At 32.5% G+C, this 26,808-nt stretch overlaps 1 long non-coding RNA gene across 1 annotated transcript in view; it reads right to left on the bottom strand.

The window, feature by feature from the left end:
* The window catches only part of LOC115874945, a 32,634-nt gene extending 7,461 nt beyond the window's left edge, over window positions 1–25,173 (bottom strand). Inside the window, exons 1-2 of the long non-coding RNA XR_004048932.1 lie at window positions 24,966–25,173; window positions 5,838–6,105 (exon numbers count right to left, since the gene is read on the bottom strand). This is a non-coding gene — a long non-coding RNA (uncharacterized LOC115874945). The remainder of the gene's footprint in view (window positions 1–5,837; window positions 6,106–24,965) is intronic.
* Between the last annotated feature and the right edge of the window lie 1,635 nt (window positions 25,174–26,808).

Genomic DNA, 26,808 nt, shown 5'->3' with positions numbered 1-26,808 from the left:
AGTGTGCTTTAAATAGATTTTCAGATACAGAAGAATTGTTACCTACACGAAATGTGAAAATATTCTGTTTTCAAGCAAGTTTTTACTCGATGATCATTTTTTTTATTTGATTTTATTGTGAACTCATATTTTCCTAAATACATATCTGTGAAACTATGGCGAGTGCCACGTCTATCCTTTGCCTAGTTAATAGACCACGACTATACAGCTACGTCGTCGGCTACGGAGGCGAGAACAAGGTCATATAAAGTGGCAGAAAAAGAACAGAGGATTTGACAAGGAGTAAAACTACTAGTTTCCTTATACTATGCTATTATTACACCTAACAAAAAAAAAAGAAAACCAAAAAGTTTTTGATACGGGATATTTTTAGAAACCGTCGAGACCAAGGCGCCTATCATAATTTATCTAAATATCATAAATAAAATTATGCTCACTGACACTGAAAAATAACTTAATTCCTCAAGGATGTTCAATCAAGCTTTCAGAATTTTCTTACTATTGTGGGACCAAAACTAACAAAACTGTATTGTGCGCGAGAAACCATCCAAAACAAATTAAAAACGTATTTTAATTACGTATACGTTTTTGGCCCTGCTTTAACAGTCTAATATCGTACCGTCGCGTCGGCGTCGTATACCGGACGCATAAAAATCCAGTTTTAACCGGATCAGTAAAAACGCATAATGTGACACTGCACTTATAATTAATAATAAAATGGTGCATTATCACCATCCTCTGAAACTGACGCATTTTGTCCGCACCGGTGAAAACTTATAACGTGACCCCAGCAAGGAACGTTTGTAATGTACTCCAACTCAATTACAACATTTACTTAAAAAAATTCCAGTAATTAATTTTTACAATCCAATAAACCTCTAAATATAATGTAAATTTAAGGATATTAACAAATATTACAACAGTACAAGATGTAAATAAATAAGTTCGGAAGAATATGAGAATATGATACATGGTGCTACAAAAAAACCAAGGATTAAGCCTAGTTCATGCACTTGCGAATTAGGTTTTACGAATTGCGAAATGCGTTCTGTTTGCGTTCTGATTGACTACCTTCAAGGAAGACCTTGAAAGCGACCAATTGCAAGGCAAAAAGAACGCATTTCGCAATTCGTAAATCGCATTTCGCAGGTGCATGAACTGGGCTTTACTGAGTTCTTTAAGAAAACCGGATTTTTTTTCAAAATAAATTATATTTTTTCCTGCCGTTACTTTTTAGAAAATAAAAAAAAAACTAATTGCACATTCTCATAGCCATTTTATCTAGGCTAGATAGTATTTTTAGATTTTCAAATTACCTGATAATTTATGAAAATTTATTTGAGATTTTGAAAGAATTCAGTCTCCTGAGTAAAACGATATGTCACACTTTATATATCTATTTTCTTGTTTTGCGTATAGTTAAACAACAACAAAACTATTTAATTATTATTTTAAATAATTTCAAGTCCGACTCACTTATTTTTTTAATTATTATTAACTTGATTATATTAATTGTAACAATATCGACGAGTGCTAATTAACATTAAATAACAAAAAACCAAGCCATTTGAAAGATTGAAATAAATAATAATTTAACTTTTTTTATTGTGAATTTGAAATCTCAATGTACGATCTCATAATATGCAAATATTAATCAAAGTTATTATAACTAAATCAACTTGTGTAAACTAGTTTCTAATGTCTACATGTTAAAAAAGGTTATCACCCTCCCTATTGCACAAATTCATTTTTCGTTCAGTTTTTTATTTGGTTTATATTATTTTATATTTATATTTTTTACTTTATATTATTTTTTATTATTTTATTGTATTTGATTTTCCGTATTCAATGTTTTACCCTAGTCATAGTTAAGTTTTAAGGCTCATCAATATTGTAACGATTAAATAGATTAAAATTTAAAAAAAAACAGATCCGGACTTGATAATAGTTTAAATAAACTGTGTTTAAATGCCCGAAACTAATAAAAAAAAAAATATATATATATATATATATATATATATATATATATATATATATATATATATATATATATATATATATATATATATATATATATATATATATATATATATATATATATATATATATATATATATATATATATATATTAGTTTATATATACTGTATATATATATATATATATAATATATAAAGTGTGGCATATCATTGTACTCAGGAGTCCGAATTCTTTCAAAACCTGAAATAAAAAATGCATGTCCGTATATATGTAAAAAAATTAAGTTATGTATATAAATTATCAGCTAATTTGAAAATCTAAAAATAATATCAAATAGCCCTGATAAAGTAGCTATATAAGAATGTGCAATTAGTTTTTTATTTCCTAAAAAGTAACGACAGGAAAAAATAACATTATTTTTCAAAAAAGTTTTGTTTTTTGAGGCAAAAATTTTTCAAACAAAAAATGTTTCGATTATTTTTCACGATTCTAATTTCCCATTTTTCATAGTTAGTCTTATTCCGGGTATTTTTCAAAAGTGAAAATATCATTCTGAATAAAATGGCATGCCATATACCAACTTTTGAGATTTTCGCTTGGAAAAAATAGTATTTTAAATTTGAATTATGGAGGATAGAACTAAGGAGTATCTTTGTGTAATCTTACTGCTTGTTAGCGCATCTGTGGTCATTTAGTGAACCTTTATTTTTACCATTTTGGTGAAGACTTTTTCAATTAAAGTCCCATACTCTTATGGGACTCTTTTGCCTATCTCTATCCTCCATAATTTTAATCTAGCGTGTCATGGCCATAGATCATGGCATATACATAACGAAAAGTTGACTCAAAATAGCAAGTGTATGGTTCCAGTTGAAGGTTGGAACCTTTGGTGTGACAACACCAAATTAAAACACTAATTCACCACATCTCTGTGTATTAATTGTGGTCAATTAGTGTTTCATTTTGCACGTATATGGTACTAAACTATATGGTAAAAAACAATGCATTTTCCAAATATACATGAATTACATAATGTTGTAAGTACCAAAAAATCGGTTTGTCAAGTTTTATTTGTAAAAAGTTCCATAACCAACGACTTATATAAAACGCTAAGTGCCACGGCTATTAAATTGTATTGAAAAAAATTAACAACAAAGACACCGCCCATTCTTATACATTAGTTATGAAACAAAAAATATTTAGAAAAAAATCGTGGGTATTTGGGAAGGTTCAAAAGAAAAAAGATGTTTTTGCAACGTTTCGCGGGAAGCGTCAAGTAAGTAAAAAAGCGATAATAAAGTAGCGAAACGTGTCAAAAAAACATAATTGTTTCCTTTTGAGCCTTCCCAAATATCCACGATTTTTTTCTACATACTAATTTATTATTATTACTTAGGAACTTATTTAATTACTTAGGAACAAACAATAATCATAACAAAAACTATTGTTTATCACGAATGTTAATGAGCCATCCTCATGTCATTTGAAAAACTTCAGTTATGATTTATGGTTAAAAATACAATCGGCATCTTTTAGCCGGCCAAAAAAAATTACGAAAAACATTAAACGATCAAATTGATTTTTCCAAGGCTCCTTGACTAAAAATGAGTGGTTTCATCACAGATTGACTCTAGATTGAAATTTAAAATACTATTTCTTTTTAAGCGAAGACCTCAAAAGTTGACATGATATGTCATTCTATTTAGAATGTCATTTTTGTCATCAAATAAAGTAAAAATACCTAATTTAAGGTGCCATTTAAAAATCAATAGTTGTAGTAATTTCCGCGCCTCAAAAGGGGCTCACCCCTATAACTTTTTTATTTTTACAGTTAAAAAGACGAGATCTGGTATGTTAGTATATGACATAAATTAGGATTGATTGACATATTTTATTGTTTTCGGTCACTTCCGGTTTCACCGGAAATGACTCAAACTTTTGTTTTTTAAATGGCACCCACGGTATTTTTTTACTTTATTCGATAGAAAATGACACTCTGAATAGAATGACATATCGTCCCATTGCTGCCAAAAGTCACTAACTTACTTTTTGTTACTTCCGAGAAAACGCGTCTAAAGATGAATTGCATTGCATAAAGATGTTATAGTTAGTAACTATTCGGTATCAAAATAAAACATAAATAGCCAGAAATCGTAGTTAATGAATTTTTCAATCGATTCTCCGCTTCAAAATATAGTTAGTGATTGAATTTTTGGTTGTTCGGAAAATGTTAGTTAGTGACTTTAGGCAGCAATAGGACGATATCATATGTCAACTTTTGACATTTTCGCATATGGTTTATTTGAAATTATATCTTGCAGTTCGTAACGATAATTTGAATCGAAATACCAAGTGTGTAGTACCAAATTATTCGTAAAAAATGCTTTTTCCAAATATGCTAATGAGCCACCCTCGTTCCATTTGAAAAAATTGAGATATGATTAAAAATACGATTTGAGCATTTTCTAACTGACCAGGAGAAGACACTAAAAACATCAAACAATAAAATCTATTTTTCCATGGCTCCTTCATTAAGAATAAGTGTTTTTAACATAACCATGGCACTCTAGATTGAATTTTAAAATTCAATTTTGTTTTAAGCGAGAATGTCGAAAGTTGACATATGATATGTCATTCTATTCAGAATGTCATTTTCTATCGAATAAAGTAAAAAAAATACCAAGGGTGCCATTTAAAAATCAAAAGTTGTAGTCATTTCCGGTGAAACAGGAAGTGACCAAAAACAACTGAATACGTCAATCAATCCTAATTTATGTCATATACTAATATACCAAATCTCGTTTTTTTATCTGAAAAAATAAAAAAGGTATAGGGGTGAGCCACTTTTGAGACGCACCCTATAACATAAATTAGGATTGATTGACGTATTCAATTTTCGGTCACTTCCTGTTTCACCGGAAATGACTACAACTTTTGATTTTTAAATAGCACCCTCGGTATTTTTTCACTTTATTCGAGAGAAAATGACACTCTGAATCGAATGACATGTCATATGTCAGCTTTTGACATATTCGCTCAAAAACAAATCGAATTTTAAATTTCAATCTAGAGTGCCATGGCTGTGTTAAAAACACTAATTTTTAATCAAGGAGCCTTGGAAAAATAGACTTAATCGTCTAATCTTTTTAATGTCTTGTCCTGGCCGGTTAAAAGATGCCCAAATCGTATTTTTAATCATATCTCAATCTTTTCAACCTCGTTTCAAATGAAACGAGGTTGGCTCATTAGCATATTTGGAATAAGCATTTTTTTACGAATAATTTGATACCACACACTTGGTATTTCGAATCAAATTATTGTTATGAACCGCATGTTATAATTTAAAGTAAACCATATGCGAAAATGTCAAAAGTTGATATATAATATGTCATTCTAATCAGAGTGTCATATTCTATCGAATAAAGTAAAAAATATACCGATGGTGCTATTTAAAAATCAAAAGTTGTAGTCATTTCCGGTGAGACTGAAAGTGACAGAAAACAATTAAATATGTCAATCAATCCTAATTTATGTCACATACTAACATACCGAATCTCGTTGTTTTATTTGAAAAAAATAAAAAAGTTATAGGGGTGAGCCACTTTTGAGACGCACCCGATATAATGTTCAAGATTAAATTTGCTTTAAAATTTTAGTAGATACATACTATATTAAATACGGAACTGGGCAGAATCAACCAATCACAAAGTGTGATTGGTTGAACAATTAAAAAAGTTATAGGGGGAGCCACTTTTGAAAAAGACCCGCTATATATCAATTTTGCGCGTCGCGTCGCGTCCTATAAATTTTATAATATTCAGTTTATAGATCGTAAAAATATTGCAAATTAGGTACTTACGCATCACAGATAAAACACACACCCATCGTGGAATAATTGATGTATTGATGGCAATTTACGTTCTACTTAATATTCAGCACAAGACACATTTCTACGAAATAAGACCAGCTTGTAGTTGTTTCTTTCTTCGACCTTGAGTCCAACCTGATCACTGTTTTGTTGTCTGTACGTTCAGTGACGAGTATATAATTCGACTAAATTAATCTCGTTTCTATCTTCTTTAACTGATGACTTATCGTACGGTAGTAAACCTGGTGACGCAAATGACCTGAAACAGGAACATGTGTGTAATAAACTCTATGAAATATAAAAATATATACCAGTGAAAAAATATTGTAGTAAGATCTGATCATTAGATTAGATTTTTTAATGGATATACAGGGTGGGTCAAATTGGACGCTTTTAAAGGGAAACACCCTTTTCTATACGAGATAGACGAAAATAAATATCGGTGTCTGAAGCTCAATTTTCATCAAAAACATGATGTCGAAAACCGCACATCGATATCTATTACCGTTTCGGAGTTACAGGGTGTTTTTTCAAAAATGTGCATTTTTAACAAATCGCTGTAACTTTTTTGCTATGGAAAATGTTGTATTTCTATGAAAACATTTCCAAGGCACCTTTTTACGTAGAACTTAATGGTTTAAGTATATTTTTTTTTAAATTAATAATTTAAGAGTTATCAATAGAAAAATTGTTTTTTTTATTTGGGACAACCTGTATATTTTTAATTAACTGAAAAGAACTTAAAATTACCTTTCCAAAAATATAGCACACTTGATGTTTTGTTATAATCTCCTTCGAAATACAGAATTTTTAAAAGTTCGCCACTTTTAACTAGTAGGCTTTGCAGCCCTTTTTGATGATATGCCCCTAATGGAACTCGAAAACATATTTTTCCAGCAAGACGAGGCACCGCCTCAGAACGCTGAAGTTATAAGCAAATTTTTGCAGCCAATTTCAAGAATAATTGAATAGCTAACCAAGATCCCAGCCGTTGGCCGTTGAGGCCACCGGACTTAGTGCCTATGGATCTAATCCTATGGATATCTTTGCGGAAGAATAAATGTTCTTATTTTGAAATTGTCCGTTAATTTTGACAAGCATTAGAAGTACTTAGTAGTTATGAGATTCATCCCCCACTGATTTAATGAATTCCGCGAGAAATGTTCAAAAACGGCCCCGTCTGTCCATAACAGAAGACGGTCGATATGTCGAACACCTGTGGCAAAATCTCATGTCTTGGTTTGCTATTTATTTTTATTGTTATTAGATATAGTTTAAATGTGTTGATGTTGGTTAAATATAGTTTAAATTCATATAAAATGCTGCATCTCTCATTGCAAATATTATTTTCATAATAAATTGATGATTGATGCTCACAGCTGGAATTTTTTTGCATTACAGTGCGCGCCGTTCAAAGCCTACTTATTTAAATACGAATTTTTATAAACTCTATATCTCGAAGAGGAATCGAGCAAAATATCAAGTGTGCTATATTTTTGGAAAGGTAATTTTAAATTATTTTCAATAAATTAAAAATATACAGGGTGTCCCTTATAAAAATGAAATTTTCTGTTGATAATTCTTAAATTATTAATTTTAAAAAAATTATACTTAAACCATTAAATTCTACGTAAAAAGATGCTTTAGAAATGTTTCCATAAAAATACAAAATTTTCCATAGCAAAAAAGTTCAGCAATTTGTTAAAAATGCACATTTTTTAAAAACACCCCGTAACTCCGAAACAGTAACAGATATCGATATGCGGTTTTCACCATCATGTTTTTGACAAAAATTGAGCTCCGGACACCGATATTCGTTTTCGTCTATCTTCTATAGAAAAGGGTGATTCCCTTTAAAAGCGTCCAATTTGACCCACCCTGTACAGGATGTTAGGCTTTCACCATTGGGGTCTCGGAAATGGTGAGCGATACAGGTTGACTTAAATTGGGGCATAGTTGACTATCAGTGAGCCCAATGATAATCCGTTTAGTAACTGAATTTATCTTTTCGATTTCCACAAATATGACGAAAAATTTGAAGTTTCCGGTTTTATTTTTTACGAGTTTATTTTGACAGAAAAAAATATATAAAGACATTCTCAAAGAATCTTTCTTAGCTTTATCACCTCCCAAATACAGTGACGTAGGATGTAGCGCACCTGTTCCAGAACTGTATAATGAAAAATATATAAGATTAGGATTTCCATAAAGGCTTTTGGAAATTCCGGACAAGTGAACTCCGGACAAAATCCGGTGAATCCGGACAAAATCCGGATGTCGCAAAAAAGAAACTATAAAGAATGTTATTTTAACGCCTAGACATAAAAGTAAAGCACTTTTAAGCCTAAGCATAAAAGTACGAAAATATATAATTAAACTAACATGAAGTATCAAATTCAACCAGCGTAACCATAGTTTCTCGATATATAAATATAATTACATAAAAACGGTTGTTGGCGCCGGGAAGCACGTATAGCCGCCCATACTAAAATATGTTAATAAAAAGCTTTTTTTTATCTCAAAAACTGCGACTTTGACTGATTTTGATGTTATTTCAAATTTTGTTGTAAATATTATTCCTAATCTTAAATTGAAAACCGCGTTTCGCTAGCTACTGTAATTTTGGAGTTACGATTTTTTTTAATTTTTAACCCCCTCCCATACCCCCTTACCAACAAAAAAAACTAATGGCCAGATTCTCGGTTGCCACAGTATTTTTGTGCCAAATTTGGTAAAAATAGGTTTAGCGGTTTTTGAGTTATCGTGTTACAGACGGACAGACAGACAGACAGACACCATGCAAATATTTTGTATTTAGGTCATTTATGACCCAAATAATTAATTTTCAGTGAAATTAAAAAAACTTTTTTTTGCCGATCTTAATAGCCTACCATACCTGTTGGTATAGTCGGCTAAAAATAGCATATTCTATTCGAAGTAAAAATGACTTTTTTGGCTCGCCTGTATGTCGACAGTACAAACAGTGTCAAACGTACAGCCTCGCCAGAAAAAAGTGTAATTTTTACTCCTAATAAAACAATATACTATTATGAACTTTTATAGGGCGCAAGTAATAGCCCCGGAATCAACAAAATATAAACAAAAAAGAAATTCACTTTCAAGGAGTGCACCAAAAGCGACAAATTTGAACGCCAAAGTTTAGAAATGTGTACTTCGAATATGCGTCGGTTTGGTTTGGAAGGTTTGGTTTTGGTTGAGGAAGAACATCTGTTGTCAGAGAAGGATGGGAAATACCCTGTCCCCTCTACAACATAGGTATGATGGGTTATAGAATGTGTGATGACTCAAGAAAGGGGGGCCCAATAGATCTTTAAGATCGCAGTGATTAACCCCCCTCTTACCCATTCTACATTCTACATATGCGTCGGTTAAATAGAGCTAGTAACATCATATAAATATTCAACAAAGTAACTGAGAAATATTGGTTCAAAACAAATCTACCCATGCCCTTGATGCCAGTAGTACAGCACCAAGACCGTTGGGCGATAAACGTTTGGGGAGAAATTCTAGGAGGGCGAATGATTGGACTTTTTTAATCATCTGAATGGAATGAACTAATAATAATTCCTAAGAGAGGAATTGCCAATTTTGTTAGAAGGTCCTCATTGGTGCAGTTATGAGGCTTATTTTGCTATGAATGTGTGGAGCTTCTTGGATACATCTTACTTCATATATTGGCATATTTCCATTGCCAGCTAGGCCACCGGATTTAACATGTCTGGGGTTTATTTATGGGGTCTAATCAAGAACGAACTTGGATAAATAACAATTAAATGACATTAAAATGAAACTAAAATATTTTAATATTTTGACTTTATCGATTTTCCTCTTTTTATTTTATTATACCTTTGTTTTCTAGCCTACTTATAAGTTTCAATAATATTATTATATATCTAGGCTGCAGCCTAATTTTGTTTTTTTCTTCATAATATCTCCCGTTAAGGAGGAGATAGAAAGTTGCGGTTTGTGGTATCTTTTTATTTAACTGTGTAAAAATAAATATAGCCTGTCATTTGATATTTTTGTGCAAACGCGCAACAGCCCCTCTAGCTACCACTGCAATATATATGTAGACAAAGTTTATACTGCAAATCATTAGGAAAGAAAGGATCTTTTAAACGAGCCCTAGCTTGTTTACATCGGCTAACCCAAACCAGACATATCCCTATTTTAATAAAAGCAAAAAATACAAATTTTCCATTGATAACAATAGCAATTTTTAAAATACCTTTTCACCTGCATATTTTTGAGAAAAATCCTGTTTTCTGACCATCCTAGCCATCACAGATGCGCTTCCTAGCGGACATTTTTCAATCTTGAAAATAATTTCCAGCAATTTTTCTTGACCGATTTACTTATTACAATTTTTTTTCTAAAATTATTATATTATTTTATAAGTAGTTTCTGAGATACAGCCGGCGCGGCGTTCATTCTTAGTTGGCCATCCGGTATATTACAATAAAAGTCTAAACAACTTTTGCTTTTGGGACTTTAGAAGTTCATAAAATCCGCAATAGCTTTGTTTTTTTCTTAATAGTTTCGAAAAACGATTTCTTAAAACGTTCTTTAACATGTGCATATTGACAGCACAGGTGAAAGTACTCCGAGAGTACTTTAAATTACACACGATGGTCCGCGCGGACGCGGACAGTCCGCTCTATGCATATTAGAAATGCTAATAACGATATTAGAAAAAAAGTAAAACAAGGGTCATTATGTTAAATTATTTAATGGATTTCTAAAAACTCATTTTATTTTCATTCTTACTCAACCTCAATACTAGACTATTGTATAACAGACCATAATTATAGCGCTTATTAAATACGCTATTGAAAATAATTATGAAGCATATACCTAATATGTAAAACATAATGGAAGATTTTTGCCAGGTCCGGCGCCGCCACCTAGGCTGGTAGCGGGAGGGAATTTAGCTTATAGCTTTAAAATTGTGCACGCAGGGACGGTACTACGTATAGAAAAATCAAGATAATACATTCGGACTGGACGCCTCATATAATTACGATCGAACTTCACTTCAGGTAAGTTCGTTTGATCGTATAATTAATGTCGTTTATTTAACAATAGTAAAATAACCTGTATTTAACAAAGAACTATTTTATTAAACACAAATAAAATATTTTTTATTCATAATTTGTTCCTACTTAACTTATGATTAAGCGAACTATAGACGAATTACAGCTTGTCCCAGTATTCCGTTTACATAGAACTACTACGTATTTTTGAAATCAAAATAAGTTCATTGAACACCATTTACCTCTATACGAAAGAGTGCTTCGTTTGTCCGTTAGAGGACATCAAATTTTAAAAAAATAATCACATTTTTTCAGATATTTTATTAACCGTTATTCCAATTTGAATAAGATTTTGGGTGTCTTTGTTTTTCTAAATGCTTTAACATTTACCTTTCACACAAATCACGAAAAAGTACAAGAAGGGTAAAAACTACCCCCACCCTTACATAAATTTTAATATAAATATTTTCCAACTTAACCAACGACCGATTTTTTTTTGTAAAATAGTAGCTCTAGTATTTACTACATTTTTTGTCTATTTAAACGCAACCGCGCATACTTTTTGAGAAAAAAAAATATTTTTCCAATTAGCTGACTTTCAAAAAATGTTTTTGTCACATCAAGCTATGGAGGTGCATAAAATTTTTATGCTCTAATAATCTAGTTGGTGAAAATATGGAATTTTATGTTAGTATATATATACATAGTATCAAAAATTATATTTGACAATAAACTTCATAAAAAGCGTAAAAAAATAATAAATTTTAAATTAATTAACGTTCGGGTTTATTTTTGATTGGTGCCGTCTAACGGGCAAACGAAGCACTCTTGTATAAAGGTAAATTATGTGCAATTAACTTATTTTGATTCCAGAAATACGTAGTTCTTTTATGTCCACGGAGTATTGGAACACCGTAAACCATGTTGTAGATTTTTTTTAGGTTACAAGTAACCAAGAACTTGATTCTTTTTTAAAATTAATAACAGTACTCCGGTATTTCTTAAAAAAGAATTATGCGCCAAATGTTTATTAAAATGTGTAAAGTCTGAAGCTATGTTTTGTCAATTTGTTGTTGTACTCGTCTTAAATCAATTTTGTCATAAATTGTGGATACATTTTTCTTGATAGCTCAACAAAGAGAGATAGAGCTCGCTCATACGTTAGAAGGCAATATCTCAAAATCACAGTTTGTCGCTTGGGTTCTTTTCGATTAGCATTATCCATTTGTTCTCTTAATATCTCCGGTTAGAGACAAGATAAAAAGTTGCGGTTTGCGCTGATATTTTGGAAATTTTGTGCTCTATTTAACTGTGCAAAGAGAAATATAGCCTACTCTTTAATTGTTTTATGCAAATGCGCAATATCTGTTATGATGTCAAATAACGCCCTCTAGCTACCACGTAAAAAATTATGGAAACAAAATTTATACTGGGTATCATTAAGGAAGAAAAGCTCTTTTAAACGGGCCCTAACTTGTTTAAATCGGTTAACTCAAACCAGAGTTATCCTTATTTTAATAAAAGCAAGTTTAACCTTCCCCCACCACTTTATTTTATGATATAGAGCAAAACACTCTATGTGAAAAAAACTACAAATTTCTCGATGATTACAATGGTAATATTTAAAATACTTGTTCACTTGCATATTTTTTGAGAAAACCCCTCTTTTCTGATTGGCTATCAGAGAAACGCCCCCTAGCGGACATTTTTCGAACTTGAAAATAATTTCCAGCGATTTCTCTTGGTCGATTTACTTAATAGAATTTTTCTCCCAAAGTTAAGGTCGGCCCGCAGCTTTCGCAGGCCCCCCTGTCTTAGCACCTATATGTAAAATAGTTCATTATTTATTATTCCAAAGATATAAAATAGAAAAATGTGACGGTGATATTCTGAGGTTATCCCCAAAACTTTTTTTGGATTAACAATATTTACATTTGAATTAGGGGTAGTTTCCTGATTTCAAACGTCATAAATTATAATTATAATTATAAAACACTAACAACAAATCAATAGGGAAAAATTGAACAAAACGTAAGGCGAAAAAATACGCAAAAATATTCCACCTGGGCCCCTCTGGCTCAGTCCGACCCTGCTTACATCAAATTAAATTATTACAAGATAGAATTTATTAAACTGTGAAAGTCCGCTTAATCTTAAAAAAAATATTATACGTGTTTTTCTAAGTAAAAACTGACAAGTTATAGAAAGTAGTTAGGTAAAAACATAATGTTATAATCAAATTATAATCAAAATCAAAGTCCCAAACGCCTTCAAAACACACAGAAAAATGTTTGACCGTGGTTGGGTTTGGTTTGATTTTGATTATATCATTAAGTTCTTAAATACTGACAGATAAAGTATCCGAATTTAAAAAGTTTCAAAATGTAAGTATTCGAATTCAAAAGTATTCGAATTCAGAAAGATTCGAATTCAAAAAGGTTTAGAAATGTAACTATTCGTTTCTTTAATGTTAATGTTCTGTTCGTTCAATTTAATGTTATAGTATTAACCGTCTTTTTGAAAAAATCAGTAATAGGGTGAATAATGCCAGTAGTTGGACATAAACCAGTGGTTGGACAAAACGTATTTATTGGGAAATAAGTTAAAAATATGGCTTAGTATTGCCTTCAAATAATTAAAAACCCAATTCTACCAATTCTTCCGCTTTGTTCTATAACATTTTCTTTGCCTAAATTGTCACCCTGAAACTGTTAAAAATTCTGGAAAGTGACCACTTGTTTGTGTTTCCTAATTTTTGCCTGTTAAAGATGGAGGTGAGATAGTTTGTAAGGTAAGTTAAAAATTTTGTATCTAATTTATGAAGTACTTATAACTTTACGTTTATGTAGAATAATCTAAACTTTTTTTCAACGAACAAAAAAGGATACTTTTTAATATTTTAATGTTAAATATAGGTGTCCTATAAACTCGTATATAATTTTGTTTTAAATCCAGTAGTCGGACGAGTGTCTGACTACTCAAAAAATAACTCTTTTGTTTTAGCCTTTTTCTTGATAATTGATATGTAATCTATTGTCTTTTTTGTTTGAAATATAACGAAACATGAGTTTTTGGTAGTGGTCGGACAGCAAAAACTCAACACAAACGCAGATCAAATGAAATATAAGTTTTATGACCACCGGTCAACGCTAAATTTAATATATTTGAGAGGTCGGACAGTAGTCCCTTTTCATTATCATATTGCAGAATTCAGACTGCTTTTTTATGAGATTTTGGTTATTTTCAAGCATGACGCCTAAAGTAAAAGAGAGTAAAAGAGATCAATACAATAAAGATGCATTAGAAAAAGCAATCCAAACTGTCCGATAAAAAGGAATATAGTGTAAATTATGCAGTCAGTACAGGGTTCGAAATCAACAGTACAGGACCGTATTAAAGACAAATAAGCGCCGTTTGCAAACGAATGGAATCAGCACTTGTTTTAACAAGAGAAATTGAAAAAAAATGTTACCTGGATTGAAAACTTTTTGCCGTTTGCGGACTTCCAATAAAAAAACATGTGTGTATGTAAAACAACTTTAATTGAAAAAATTGTATCTAGAAGAAGAAAAATTGAAAACGCTGTTTACTAATGGAAGCGTGGTTTTATGAAACGCGTTGGTATCGTTTAAAGATTATTTTTTTCATATAGATAACATACAAAAAAACGGTATATAATGTTCAAGACTAAATTTGCTTTAAAATTCTACATACAGGGTGGCCCATCGAAAACGTTCCGCAAGGCATAACGGCCAGGGTAATTTTTTTTTCAGAAAATTCAAAAACACGTCAATTTTGTTTGTGAGGGGGGCAACTTTTGCCCCAAAAATGATTGCAAAATCTTCAACCCTCTAAGCGGGGGTGTCATCCCCAAACTTTTTTCAAATGGGAAGGGGGGTCAAGTTGTACCGCAATGAAAAGGGCTTTTTATTCTCTATACTTTCCCGCTTCGTTTTTGAAAATCGGTCGAGTCATTGAGAAAATATGAAGGATTGAAATTTGAAAAGTTTATTTAAACATTTATCAGAGTAAATGATAAGGATAAATTCCTTCAACCAATTTGCTGTTTTTTCTTATTATTTCTAGATGTTTACGCATTTTTTCGCTTGCCACAAGGTTGAACGATCAGGTGCCGCAGTTATGACTGTGCTGTTCTGTGACTTGTGCGTTGAAGTTCCTCTCAATATCGTTAAACTTTTTAACAATTATGGTGTACTCACTTGCAGAAAAAGTGGAAATAATCGAACTTTATTTTAAAAATAATGAATGTAGCAATCGGGTTCCGCAGATATTCAATAAATGCCATCCTGAAAAACACCTTTATGGCAAAATTGTTCGCGAGTTAGTAGCAAAATTTCGCGTAACTGGTTCCGTTTTGAATAAAAAGAGGCAGAGGGAAGAGGGAAAACCCTGTAGTAAATGAAGCTATATGGAGGTATTCGTATTGGGACAAGTTGCTATAGTCCGGGCCACTTATGATTTTATTGGGAACAAAATAACATAAAGCTGGGACTAGTCTTAATCGATAGCTTTTATAGTCCGATTGAACATACTAAAAGTCCCCATATCTCTCACTAGGGGAACAAAAAAAAATGACGTTGCCATCTTGGATTTTTGACATTTTTTTCTTAATCTGGTCTTCACTCAAAAACTACTTATTTTTAGAAAAATAATGAAGAGGGAAAATTTTAATACCGATAAAAATACTATAAATAGAGATACATCTGACCTTCCGAAGTACTACCCTTATCAAGATATATGTCTTGAAGTACCACTGACATATCGATTTACTATAGAAATTTAAAAAAAATTAAACCAGAAAAACTTGAATAATTTTCCGTTTTGCTCTAGAGGTAAACATTTAGTCAAAAATCTATGTACCGTCCGATAGTACTTGCAGTACTATCTAGCACTAACCAAGTATTACCCAACAACTGGCGAGTTCTTATGATCTAATATATATTACTACTCCGAAGAGTAAATTATAATTGGTCAAAAATATCTAAACCGTCTAACAATATTTGCAGTGCTGCCTAGTACTGCCCAAAATGTGGTGTATAACTATTGCCTACAGTTGTTGATCTCTCGATTTTGCATGAAAACTAATAAAAAATTCGAAGCTAATTAGTTTTCGATCATATTAATTTTTGATCATACACTTGTATATAGAAACAGCGAATCTATCCCGATTTTGAAATAGTCGAGGAAAGAAAACGTCAAAAGACTGAGTACTTCTGAAGAACACCAGTTAACACGTGTATTTTGTCGCTATACATACAAAAAATATAACTAAAAAAGGTATCTACATTTCTTCCTCAGGCTCGATATCATTCATCGGATTTAATTCGGGGATATTATCGCAAGAGTTTCCTTGGCAAAATCCGCATAAATTTGAGCAAAAAGTGCTAATCTTTTACAGCTGCATTGCTTTGTGCATGAGGTTTTACAGTTACAAAAAATCATCTTTAAAATAAATTCGGGAGATACTTAATTGCATCCTTCCATCCCTACACCAATGGATCAGGAGAGTAGCCTAACCATTCTTGTATTTCGTTATAAATTCTAAAGATATGGAATTTTGCGGCATCTGTGGTGGGAGGAAGAGCAGCCAAATTGAAGTTTGTGCTAAGATTTTGTCTAGCGGTTATAGCATTGTATTTTTTAAATCTTAATTCATCTAGTGAAATTATTGAAGTTTCTCCGTAAAGAGATACTAAAAAGCACTCGCCGGCTTTCAAGTCATCATCAATATCACAATATTCTCGTATCTTACAGAACTTAACCCGCACACTTTCATAAGATTTGATCAGCTGTTTAAATCCTGAATCGACTTGTCTTGATTCTGCGTGGGGGACGCCTACTATGTTATGCAATGACCGAAACTAGGAAAGTGTAAAATCGTTATTTTTGGGGCTTACTCAACCGGGTCTCACAATGCAAATTCACCTCAAATATCCCTTTAGTTGGTCATTGGCAAGCACTCTCTCATTGTACATGAAAATAACAAAACAAACATTTACTGATCTGGATAAAATTGATAGTTAAATAGTAAGACTCACCCGGGGGTACTCCGCCCCAGCCACTGACATCACTGACATTCTATTCAATATATCCCATTCCATATCTTCCATCTAATTCAAATATTATTCGGATCTATTGGTTAATAATCTTCAACAACTAGCTAGTGTCACCTGAAATAGTATAGGGGCTTCCCGCGGACGCAAATCTGTCGTTAAACAGATTCGCATCCCAATCGATGGGGTTAATTGGGGTCCTCACACAACGCCCCAGCGGTGTCAATCGAGAAGCAAGAGAGACCTCAAACTCTCAAGACCATCCTCGAAGGAACGACGTCACAAGAGGTTTTCTACTTCCATAGTCAAAAGACTCGCTACTTCCAAATGTCAGCTCTGTGACAAAACACAACATTATACAGCCGGCCGGCCTATCAACGACTGACTGGCCTGCCGAGCTAAGCCTCCTCTTACATCACAATTTTACCTGATCACAAATATTTACATCGCTTGCCAATGAATCATATTGTTTTCTCTAATCGACCTTCAAATAGAGTGTTTTAGCATTACCAAATAAATGAATAGAGAGGTTCCGAAAGAATGCATATTGTTTATTAGAATAGTGAATAAATAAAAGCATTATTATGACGAACTTATTTTCCAAGTTTTACATTCGGCCAACCTGAACTTAGTTGCGCCCACGCAACTCTAATCTGACAGTGTCTCTAGCAACATCTGACATCTATCTCTAGCAACTCAAATCTTGTCTCTGACAACTCTAGTCCGTAAAATAAAATAAAACAAACAACTGACAACTAAACAAACGTCACAAAATTAAACCCTCAAATAAAAGTGCCCTACACACTTGGTGTCTCACACACAAGTCGTAGAACAGATGTCATGCGAATGCATACAAAGTTAGAAAACTAATTAAACACACATAAAATAAAGGACACAGCGTATAAAACAGTAGTTAATGACAAAAAATTGACTAGTAAGTTGACTAAAAACTGCATAGTAGAAAACAACGAACCGCCGACTAACACAAAAGTAGATCGACTGCACACCATATTGTTCAAATAAACTGCGATACAGAAGAATCGCTGCAAAGCTTTACCTAGCAGTAAAAAACCACAATCTCTGATACATATTATGATATTAAAATGCCTTTGAGAAGAAAAAACCCTAAGAGTACGAAACAAGTTAATGCTCAATTGGAGTGCTCTAAACTACCTGTTGATTAGGGATCTGTTACCTTTGAGATGAAATCTAGGATCGACACTGTGCATTCAAGCCTTTCGATTGTCAGACAAAACTTAAAAGATTTTTACTTGAGTGCGACACTTTCTCCGTTTACTAGTATGTAAACGTATTATTTCTTTATATGGTGCAGATACAGCCATACAGCAAACAACTACCGTAGCTCCAGACAAATTTGTCCAAACTGCAGCGGAAATTATTATATTACATAGGTTTGTACAGCCTAGACGAACATGTTCAAATTGTGAATATACAAAAGAGATGTTGAAGATTAGAGATATTGACATGAAACGTACGTATTGAACTGTAAATATATAAAAGATGACAAACACAACAGAGAATTGAATAGCAGCAATCTTTTTATATTACAAAGGGTTCATGTTTGTATTTAAATGCTGCTGGTATGGTAATAAAATGTTTTAATACCCGTAAATGTTAAGATACCAATTTTAATCAAGAAAATCTCTTATTGTATTTCTTACAGAAACGCACATACTTTTGTAAATAGTGAAATATCAGTTGCTGGTTACAGGCATTCTGTTTGTCAATCGAATGACCGTCACTCAGTTGGTGCAACAATACAGGTGGTGAGCTAAATCCCAGTGACTGTATTAAGAGACGAAGAAAATATGGGACACCACTGTTCTCCATCGCTACACAGCATAATCAACAATAAAAACACCATTGTCAGCGCCGTACATCGCCAAATAGGAATGTGAAACTACCATCAAATGTTCGAGAGGAAATAATGAATTATCTCTTAATAACACCACACAAATCAACTATTGCAGGATATTTCGATGAATGTTGGAGAACAAACGACACTAATAAAAGATATATATAGACCCTGTCAGACATCAATTACTGATACTCGCACTACCCACAGCAGCTACCAAAAAACATAGTTACCACCAAAACGGCATAGATTACGAAACCACAAAAACCTCACAACAGCAGAGAGATGCGGCATATAGAATATCAAAGTGAATAGTCGCCAAATCAACAATCTTATATATCACTGTCTATCATCACTGACGATGCAATAGTCATGACAGACAGCAACAAAGATCTGCAGAATCTATTTCGAAGAATCCCCAATGTCTCCTGCAAACTTCAAACGATATGATCTGAATACGAATTTTATGAAACAAAATTCCTGTTTACGACAAAACACCAAATTATATTTTTAATATATCCATAGAAAATGTGACAATAGAAAAAGTCCAATACTACAAGCACTTGAGCACAATAATAAATAAAACTGTCGAACAGTTATAAGAAATAATATCGAGGATCGAGAAGCCCGAAGCTTTTCTAAAACTCAAGAAATTTCTTTGCCGTAGAAACATTAACTTAACCCAATTAAGAAGTAGAAACATTAACCAATTAAAAACAAAAATGCTCCGATGCTTTATGATGTCAACCTTATTATATGCCACTGAAATATGAACCATTAGAACAACCAAGATTGGTGACTTCCAAAAGATAGTGTTACGAATGTTACGAATTCCTTGGGCTGATAGAGTTACAAATATCATGGTGCTACGTCGTATGCACAAAGAAGAAGAGATTTTTAAAATCCTTAAGAAATTCCTAAGAGATCCCAAGTCTCAGTTACTGCAGAATATTCTGTGGCGGTGGAAAAATCTAGGAAGAACGTAATCAAAGCAGAAGAAGAACATTCTGGCTGAAGAACTTCAAAGAGTGGTGGCCAATGTTGTGAGATGGATTATTTAGAACAGCTACAAATAAAATAAAAACAACCAATCTGATAGCCAACCTATGTGAATGCATATTTTTTTTTTGTCGATATTGTCGAATGATATTTTTCAGTCAGCCTATAGTTACATAAACAACTGAATGTTCCGAGCGAAGTAAGAATTGTTTTTGTCTTTGATTTACGGTTTTATTTTTTCATTAATTTTTTTTATGATTTTAAAACTATCTGTTTATCTATTTAAGAGTTATATCTTATTAAAAAATATTTTTGTTGCCATGAAATATCAGTTAAAAATGCCTATCATTCTTTTAATTTATCTTAACAAGAGTAAATATTAATAGAGAACATTTTTTTAACCAATTTTATTCATAAGTTCAGATTCAAAAAAGATCAATCAGAATCCAGTCGAAGAGGATCAGGCCCTTAATCCTCCGCAACCAAGAGTCCTCGAGGATCATTATCAAAACCAAACATTAATTAATTTACATGTCTTAAGAACATGCCTTCGAAAACATTTTGATCAGACTTTACTTTCCAGAAAACTTTAAGATTAATTCAAAATTAATACTCTAAACAGGTTTTTATTTTATTTAATACAGTTTTAAATTAGGAAACGATACTCAAAGAAGAGACATATAAAAAAGTTCAGTTGACTAACGATAAGAGAGACTGGGAAGATTATAAAAATAAACAGAATACTATAAAAGCAGAATGATAGAAAAGCGTTCTATGAAAAATAACATCGATGGATGTCGTGCTAATCGTACGAAAATGAGGCAAACAATAAAAAATTGGTAGGCAGTAATGAAGTCATACCGGTCATACCCTTACAATCCCTTTCCAAAATTGACGTTCAAGTATCCAAGAAAATTTTAACACTTCTTATGCTGAAAACATTATAGATATTTCTAAGAGTATATCAAACTGATGACGTATATCAAACTGATGAACTGATTTTGTCATAGGAATTATACCACAACGCTAAAGTTAGAAAGGTTTAAATTACTCAAATTGAAAGAGCTACTTAGTGTTTATCTTGAAAAATAAATCGACATCTGAAAAAGTTTCCTGCGTAATTTTTGAAATTTGTTTGACGTAGACTATCCTCTATCGAATTTAATAGACACTCCTTTATCTACCGGATAAGTTTCAAAAGAAATGAAAACTAGTCTAATAATTCCAGTTCTTGGACAGCAAGACCATACAAAGACTTTAGACCGATATATTTCTTCCTGTATATTGACAAAATATTAAAGACTCTCATATGCTACCAGGTACGTACTTTCTTTGAAACAGATAGGAGTATTTATAAAATTCAATCCGAATAAATAAGATTTAATTGTAAACAATGTAGATTGTTCTTAGTGACAATCCAACTGAAAATTCTACCTGCGTATTTATAGGCCTAGTCTGTGTCCACTTTTTTCTTTAAGAATTTATTTATCGATTTTTGCGAACCCTGGTATGTTTACTTTTAGTTGACAAAAACGCCTATGTTTTTGTATTGTTTAGTTTTCGGCCCTTGCCTTGAACAAATATTATCGCCACGGAGTTATTCAGGCGTAGAGAAACAAAATATTCGAACACTGAAATTACGAACAAACTTCCCTTCCTTTAAGAAATGTGATGCAATAGAGTAATAGATTACACAAACACAAGAAATGTTCAAATGACAAATTTTTGAAATTAAGAATAACCTAAAAATCATATTTTGATGATCTCCTAGTTGCGAGACCGGAAAAACACTTTTAGAATATACGTGCTAAAAATAATTTTGATAACAAAATTTGAAAAAATGCATATATGTAAAACCTTCTAATCAGTGATGGAACCAGGCTATTTAATGTACTTTCTACTAATCTGACGAACGCTCTAGTAATGCTAAATTATTTCAAAAATCTATGAAAGTCAACAAAACAATAATAATGTTCAATATAAGTAAATAATATTGTTATTCCAAGGATATTTTTAGTGAACCGATTGCTTGACCCCACACCTGAATGTAAAATCGTTATTTTTGGGGCTTACTCAACCGGGTCTCACAATGCAAATTCACCTCAAATATCCCTTTAGTTGGTCATTGGCAAGCACTCTCTCATTGTACATGAAAATAACAAAACAAACATTTACTGATCTGGATAAAATTGATAGTTAAATAGTAAGACTCACCCGGGGGTACTCCGCCCCCTAGCCACTGACATCACTGAAATTCTATTCAATATATCCCATTCCATATCTTCCATCTAATTCAATTATTACTCGGATTTATTGGTTAATAATCTTCAACAACTAGCTAGTGCCACCTGAAATAGTATAGGAGCTTCCCCCGGACGCAAATCTGCCGCTAAACAGATTCGCATCCCAATCGATGGGGCTAATTGGGGTCCTCACACAACGCCCCAGCGGTGTCAATCGAGAAGCAAGAGAGACCTCAAACTCTCAAGACCATCCTCGAAGGAACGACGTCAAGAGGTTTTTAACTCCCATAGTCAAAAGACTCGCTACTTCCAAATGTCAGCTCTGTGACAAAACACAACACTATACAGCCGGCCGGCCTATCAACGACTGACTGGCCTGCCGAGCTAAGCCTCCTCTTACATCACAATTTTACCTGATCACAAATATTTACATCGCTTGCCAATGAATCATACTGTTTTCTCTAATCGACTTTCAAATAGAGTGTTTTAGCATTACCAAATAAATAAATAGAGAGTTTCCGAAGGAATGCATATTGTTTATTAGAATAGTGAATAAATAAAAGCATTATTATGACGAACTTATTTTCCAAGTTTTACAAAAGCGATATTAGGGATGACCGAGATATGCGTTGCCGGCGTCTTTTAGATGGTACCTATGTGTAGTACATTTCAGGAAGATTTTCCGAAAATGGAATATTTTGCATGCTTCATTAGAAACACGGCGTGCTAATAAATACAAATTTGCACGAGACAATATAACTAGTCAAAAGTACACCGCTCGACGACACTACTTGCAATACTGCCTTGCACTACCCAAGTACTACCTAGTACACAAATTCCGGCCCTAGTCTGCCTAAGTACCATTCCTGCACAAGTATTGCCTAAGTAGAAACTGCCCAGCTATCTACTGTCTAATCGACTGCTCAGAAATAATATGTAAGCCACCCGACAGCATACTTGCAGTACTGCCCAATGTACTGACCAAAAATTTTTACAGGTACTGTCCAAAATTTTTCATCCATCGATCTTGTCACTAACCTTTTTATAAACAGCAAAATATTTACTTATTTCAGGTTAAAAACTACAGGCCAAAAATTGTTATGTTGGTGCTCCTTCTACGTACCTATCTTGGTAACGGTGCTACCTAGGAGCCTCGAAGGTACCTCTTATTATAGAAATTTTATCCGTCTTTCATTTATCTTCTAACATATTTTCTTTAAAAATTAAAAGTTTTTGAATAAATGGCAAATTTAGAAAAAAATGCCAAAAATTCAAGATGGCGGCGCCATTTTGTCAATGTTCCCCTTATGGCAGGCATGGGGACTTTTAGAATGTTCAACAGGACCATTAAAACTATCAATTAAGACTAATCGCAGCTTTATGTTATTTTGTTCCCAATTCGCCCTATAGGAAATTTCTAAGTGCCCCGCATTACTATGGATAGTACGCTGAGTACAAGAAAATTAGCCAATGCAAAATTATAAAAAATTAATAAAAAAACACAAGTTCCACCCGTACAAAATTCAGTTGGTACAAGAACTCAACGAAGACGATTTTGATCGTCGCTTGCAATTTTGTGAAACTGTGAGTGAACGAGTGGCGAATGATAATAATTTCCTATTTAATGTGTGTTTTTCGGATGAGTGTACTTTCTTTTTGAACGGTGTAGTTAATCGGCATAACTGTCGGTACTGGGCTGAGGGTTTTTTCACGAGGTGCACACACAAAGCCCTCAGAAATTGAACGTGTGGGCTGGTATTTTTGGAAATTCTATTTTGGGTCAGTTTAACGATATTGAGAAGAACTTCAAGGCCCAAGTCACAGAACAGCTATCTAGCAACTGCCGCACCTGATCGTTCAACCTTGTGGCAAGTGAAAAAATGCGTAGACATCTAGAAAAAATAAGAAAAAACCTCGGAAAAAACAGCAAATTGGTCGAAGAAAGTTATCCTTATCATTTACACTGACAAATGTTTAAATAAACTTTTCAAATTTCAATCCTTCATATTTTCTCAACGACTAGACCGATTTTCAAAAACGAAGCAGGAAAGTATAGAGAATAAAAAGCCCTTTTCATTGCGGTACCACTTGACCCCCCTTCCCATTTGAAAAAAGTTGGGGGATGACACCCCCGCTTAGAGGGTTGAAGATTTTGCAATCATTTTTGGGGCAAAAGTTGTCCCCCTCACAAACAAAATTGACGTGTTTTTGGATTTTTTGAAAAAAAAATATCCTGGCCATTATGCCTTGCGGAACGTTTTCGATAGACCACCCTGTATATTAAATACGGGGCTCTGCAGAATCAGCCAATCTAATCAACTAACCGGCCGGACCCTGGCAAACACTGTCCGACTACTGACAAAAGAGCACTTTTATCACTTAAAAAAATAATTTAAATCATCGATAGGTTTATGAAAAAAACTGTTATATTTAACGTTAGGCCTAATAACCACACTATCTATTTCATAAAATGTAATAATTATTAATATATTTGTTTTAATTATTAGTTATTTTAGTTTTGTTTTAATTGTTAATTTCTCTATTTAAAATAAAATGTGTACAAACAAAAAAATTGTAGTATGACTCATAATGACATTATAACAAAAACAAATAGTACAATAATGCGAGTAAAATAGCTCTTTAAACACCTTGTATATGACATACCAAAACAGGAATTTTACATAAAAATTCTGTGTTTTGATTTTGAAATACGTCGGTAATATGATTATCGAAAACGCGACGGACGCCGGACGTGATCTGGAGAAGCCATTTAAAAATATCATTTTATTAGGTGGGTATATTAAAACAAATATTCAGAAAATAATATCGTTGTAACATAAATATGTAAGTTTAGAATCATTGAAGCAACTCACCTTGAACTATATTACCACTTTTATTGTAAATTACTACTAATAATATGTATTTTAAATTTTGTTATTTCTGAATAACGCACCTACACTCATTTACAAAACTATACACAATGCACAATGTAACTATTTTCTCTAAAACTAATATTCGTTCTGTTCATAGGTTCTGTTCACTAACAAGCGTCTATTTTGTATGGTATCTAGCGTGTCGACTAACCAAGAGGTCGTTTATGTTGTGCGTTCGGTATTTTTTCTGTTAAATCATTTATATTCTACGTCTCTACGTGTAGATGACATTGAAAATATCAACTAGAAAATCTTATGCATTAATAATTGAAATTAAAAATAGAATGAAATTAATGAAATGTATTTATTGTTAACAAAAGCAAATTTTCTGCCGCCATAAGTTTTGCTTGAGATACAGAATCACGTTTTTAACTTTTTAACAAACAATGCTAAGTTTGATATAAATTATTATTGTTTATATGGTACAATATAGAGTAAGCAACGCTCTTTTAAACGAGCCCTCGCTTGTTGGATTCCGATCATCCAGTCCAGAGTTATTAATATTTAAATAAAAACAGATCTAACCTTCCCCACCACTTTATTTTTTATAGATGGGGGAAAATGGCTCTAACAAAAAATATTCAAAATTTACTGAAGATTGTGAAGCTATTGCTTATTATAGTACACCTTATCTAGGCAAAATTGTGTAAAAACTCCATTTTCATATTTTTTTGTTGCAGTTGCGCCCCCTAGTGGTCGTTCTACAAACTTGAAAATAATTTCCAGCAATTTCTCATAGCCCCTTTAGTCATAAATATAGATACAGCCGAGGGCTATTCTTAGTGGTACACACGGTACATATTTTTTTGTGCCGTTTTTTGCTCTCCTGTAAAATTGGGAATAATGGAGTTAGCAGTTTAATTATTTTAATTCTCTGTCTACAGGTATTAAAAATATATAATAAGCTTTTGAACGTAGATGCTAGGGGGCGTTGTCTTACAATTTAACAAACATTGCGCGTTTTTTCAAAAAAATTAAAATAGCTTTTTATGAAAATAAGCAATAGTATATGTAATTTTAGCTGATAGTAAAGAGTAGTAAAAGCTTAAAAAGTCAGCGAAAACCGCATTTTGATATCTTCTTTCAAACCGAAGATATTAGCAAAATTATAATAAATACCAAAGTGTAAGCCCTTAATTACCTTATTTTTACAACACGGTATCAGTAACCCTCTTAATTATGTCCATTCTAACAAAAAAATAAGATACAAACAGTTAGTTTATTTTAAAATCGACGAAATACCAGAATACCATAATACCAGAGGTATTAATATCTAATAATTTAGATATTAATAACAGTGAACAAGAAACGATGATTCAGTGAAGTCATGGTAGGCTTTGGGAAAAAGTTGCTTTTGACGTCATAGTATAAACGTCAAATTGTTATTAGATCAACATTTTGATAGTCTTATCAGCGTTTTTTATCTTTTAATTGCTTTTTCAAAATGCCTTTATTATTTGAAATAGTTGAAGTTGTTGGCACTTTGGAAATTTTTGTATAGTAAGTATGTAATATTATTATTAACAATATTAAAATAATCAATATTATTTAAAATGTTTATAGCACGCCCATGAATTGCTCATGTAGAGATAACTTTGTTTTTCCCCTTACCCTTTAAGGATACCCTGTATTGCGACGCAGGGTCGAACTGGCCATATAATCAGGTTGGCGATTGCCAGCCAGGCCCCAGCCTTCGCGGGCGCCCCTAGTAGTTCATTATCTATTCTTAAATAGAAATGAAACAAAAAAAGTAACGGTAATATTCTGAGGTTATCCCCAAAAC

The sequence above is a fragment of the Sitophilus oryzae genome, unplaced genomic scaffold (assembly GCF_002938485.1).
Source record: "Sitophilus oryzae breed Bouriz unplaced genomic scaffold, Soryzae_2.0 scaffold_1307_pilon_pilon, whole genome shotgun sequence".
NCBI lineage: Eukaryota > Metazoa > Arthropoda > Insecta > Coleoptera > Curculionidae > Sitophilus > Sitophilus oryzae.
The sequence above is the reverse complement of the archived record's forward strand: the minus strand, read 5'-3'. Positions and strand labels throughout refer to the sequence as shown.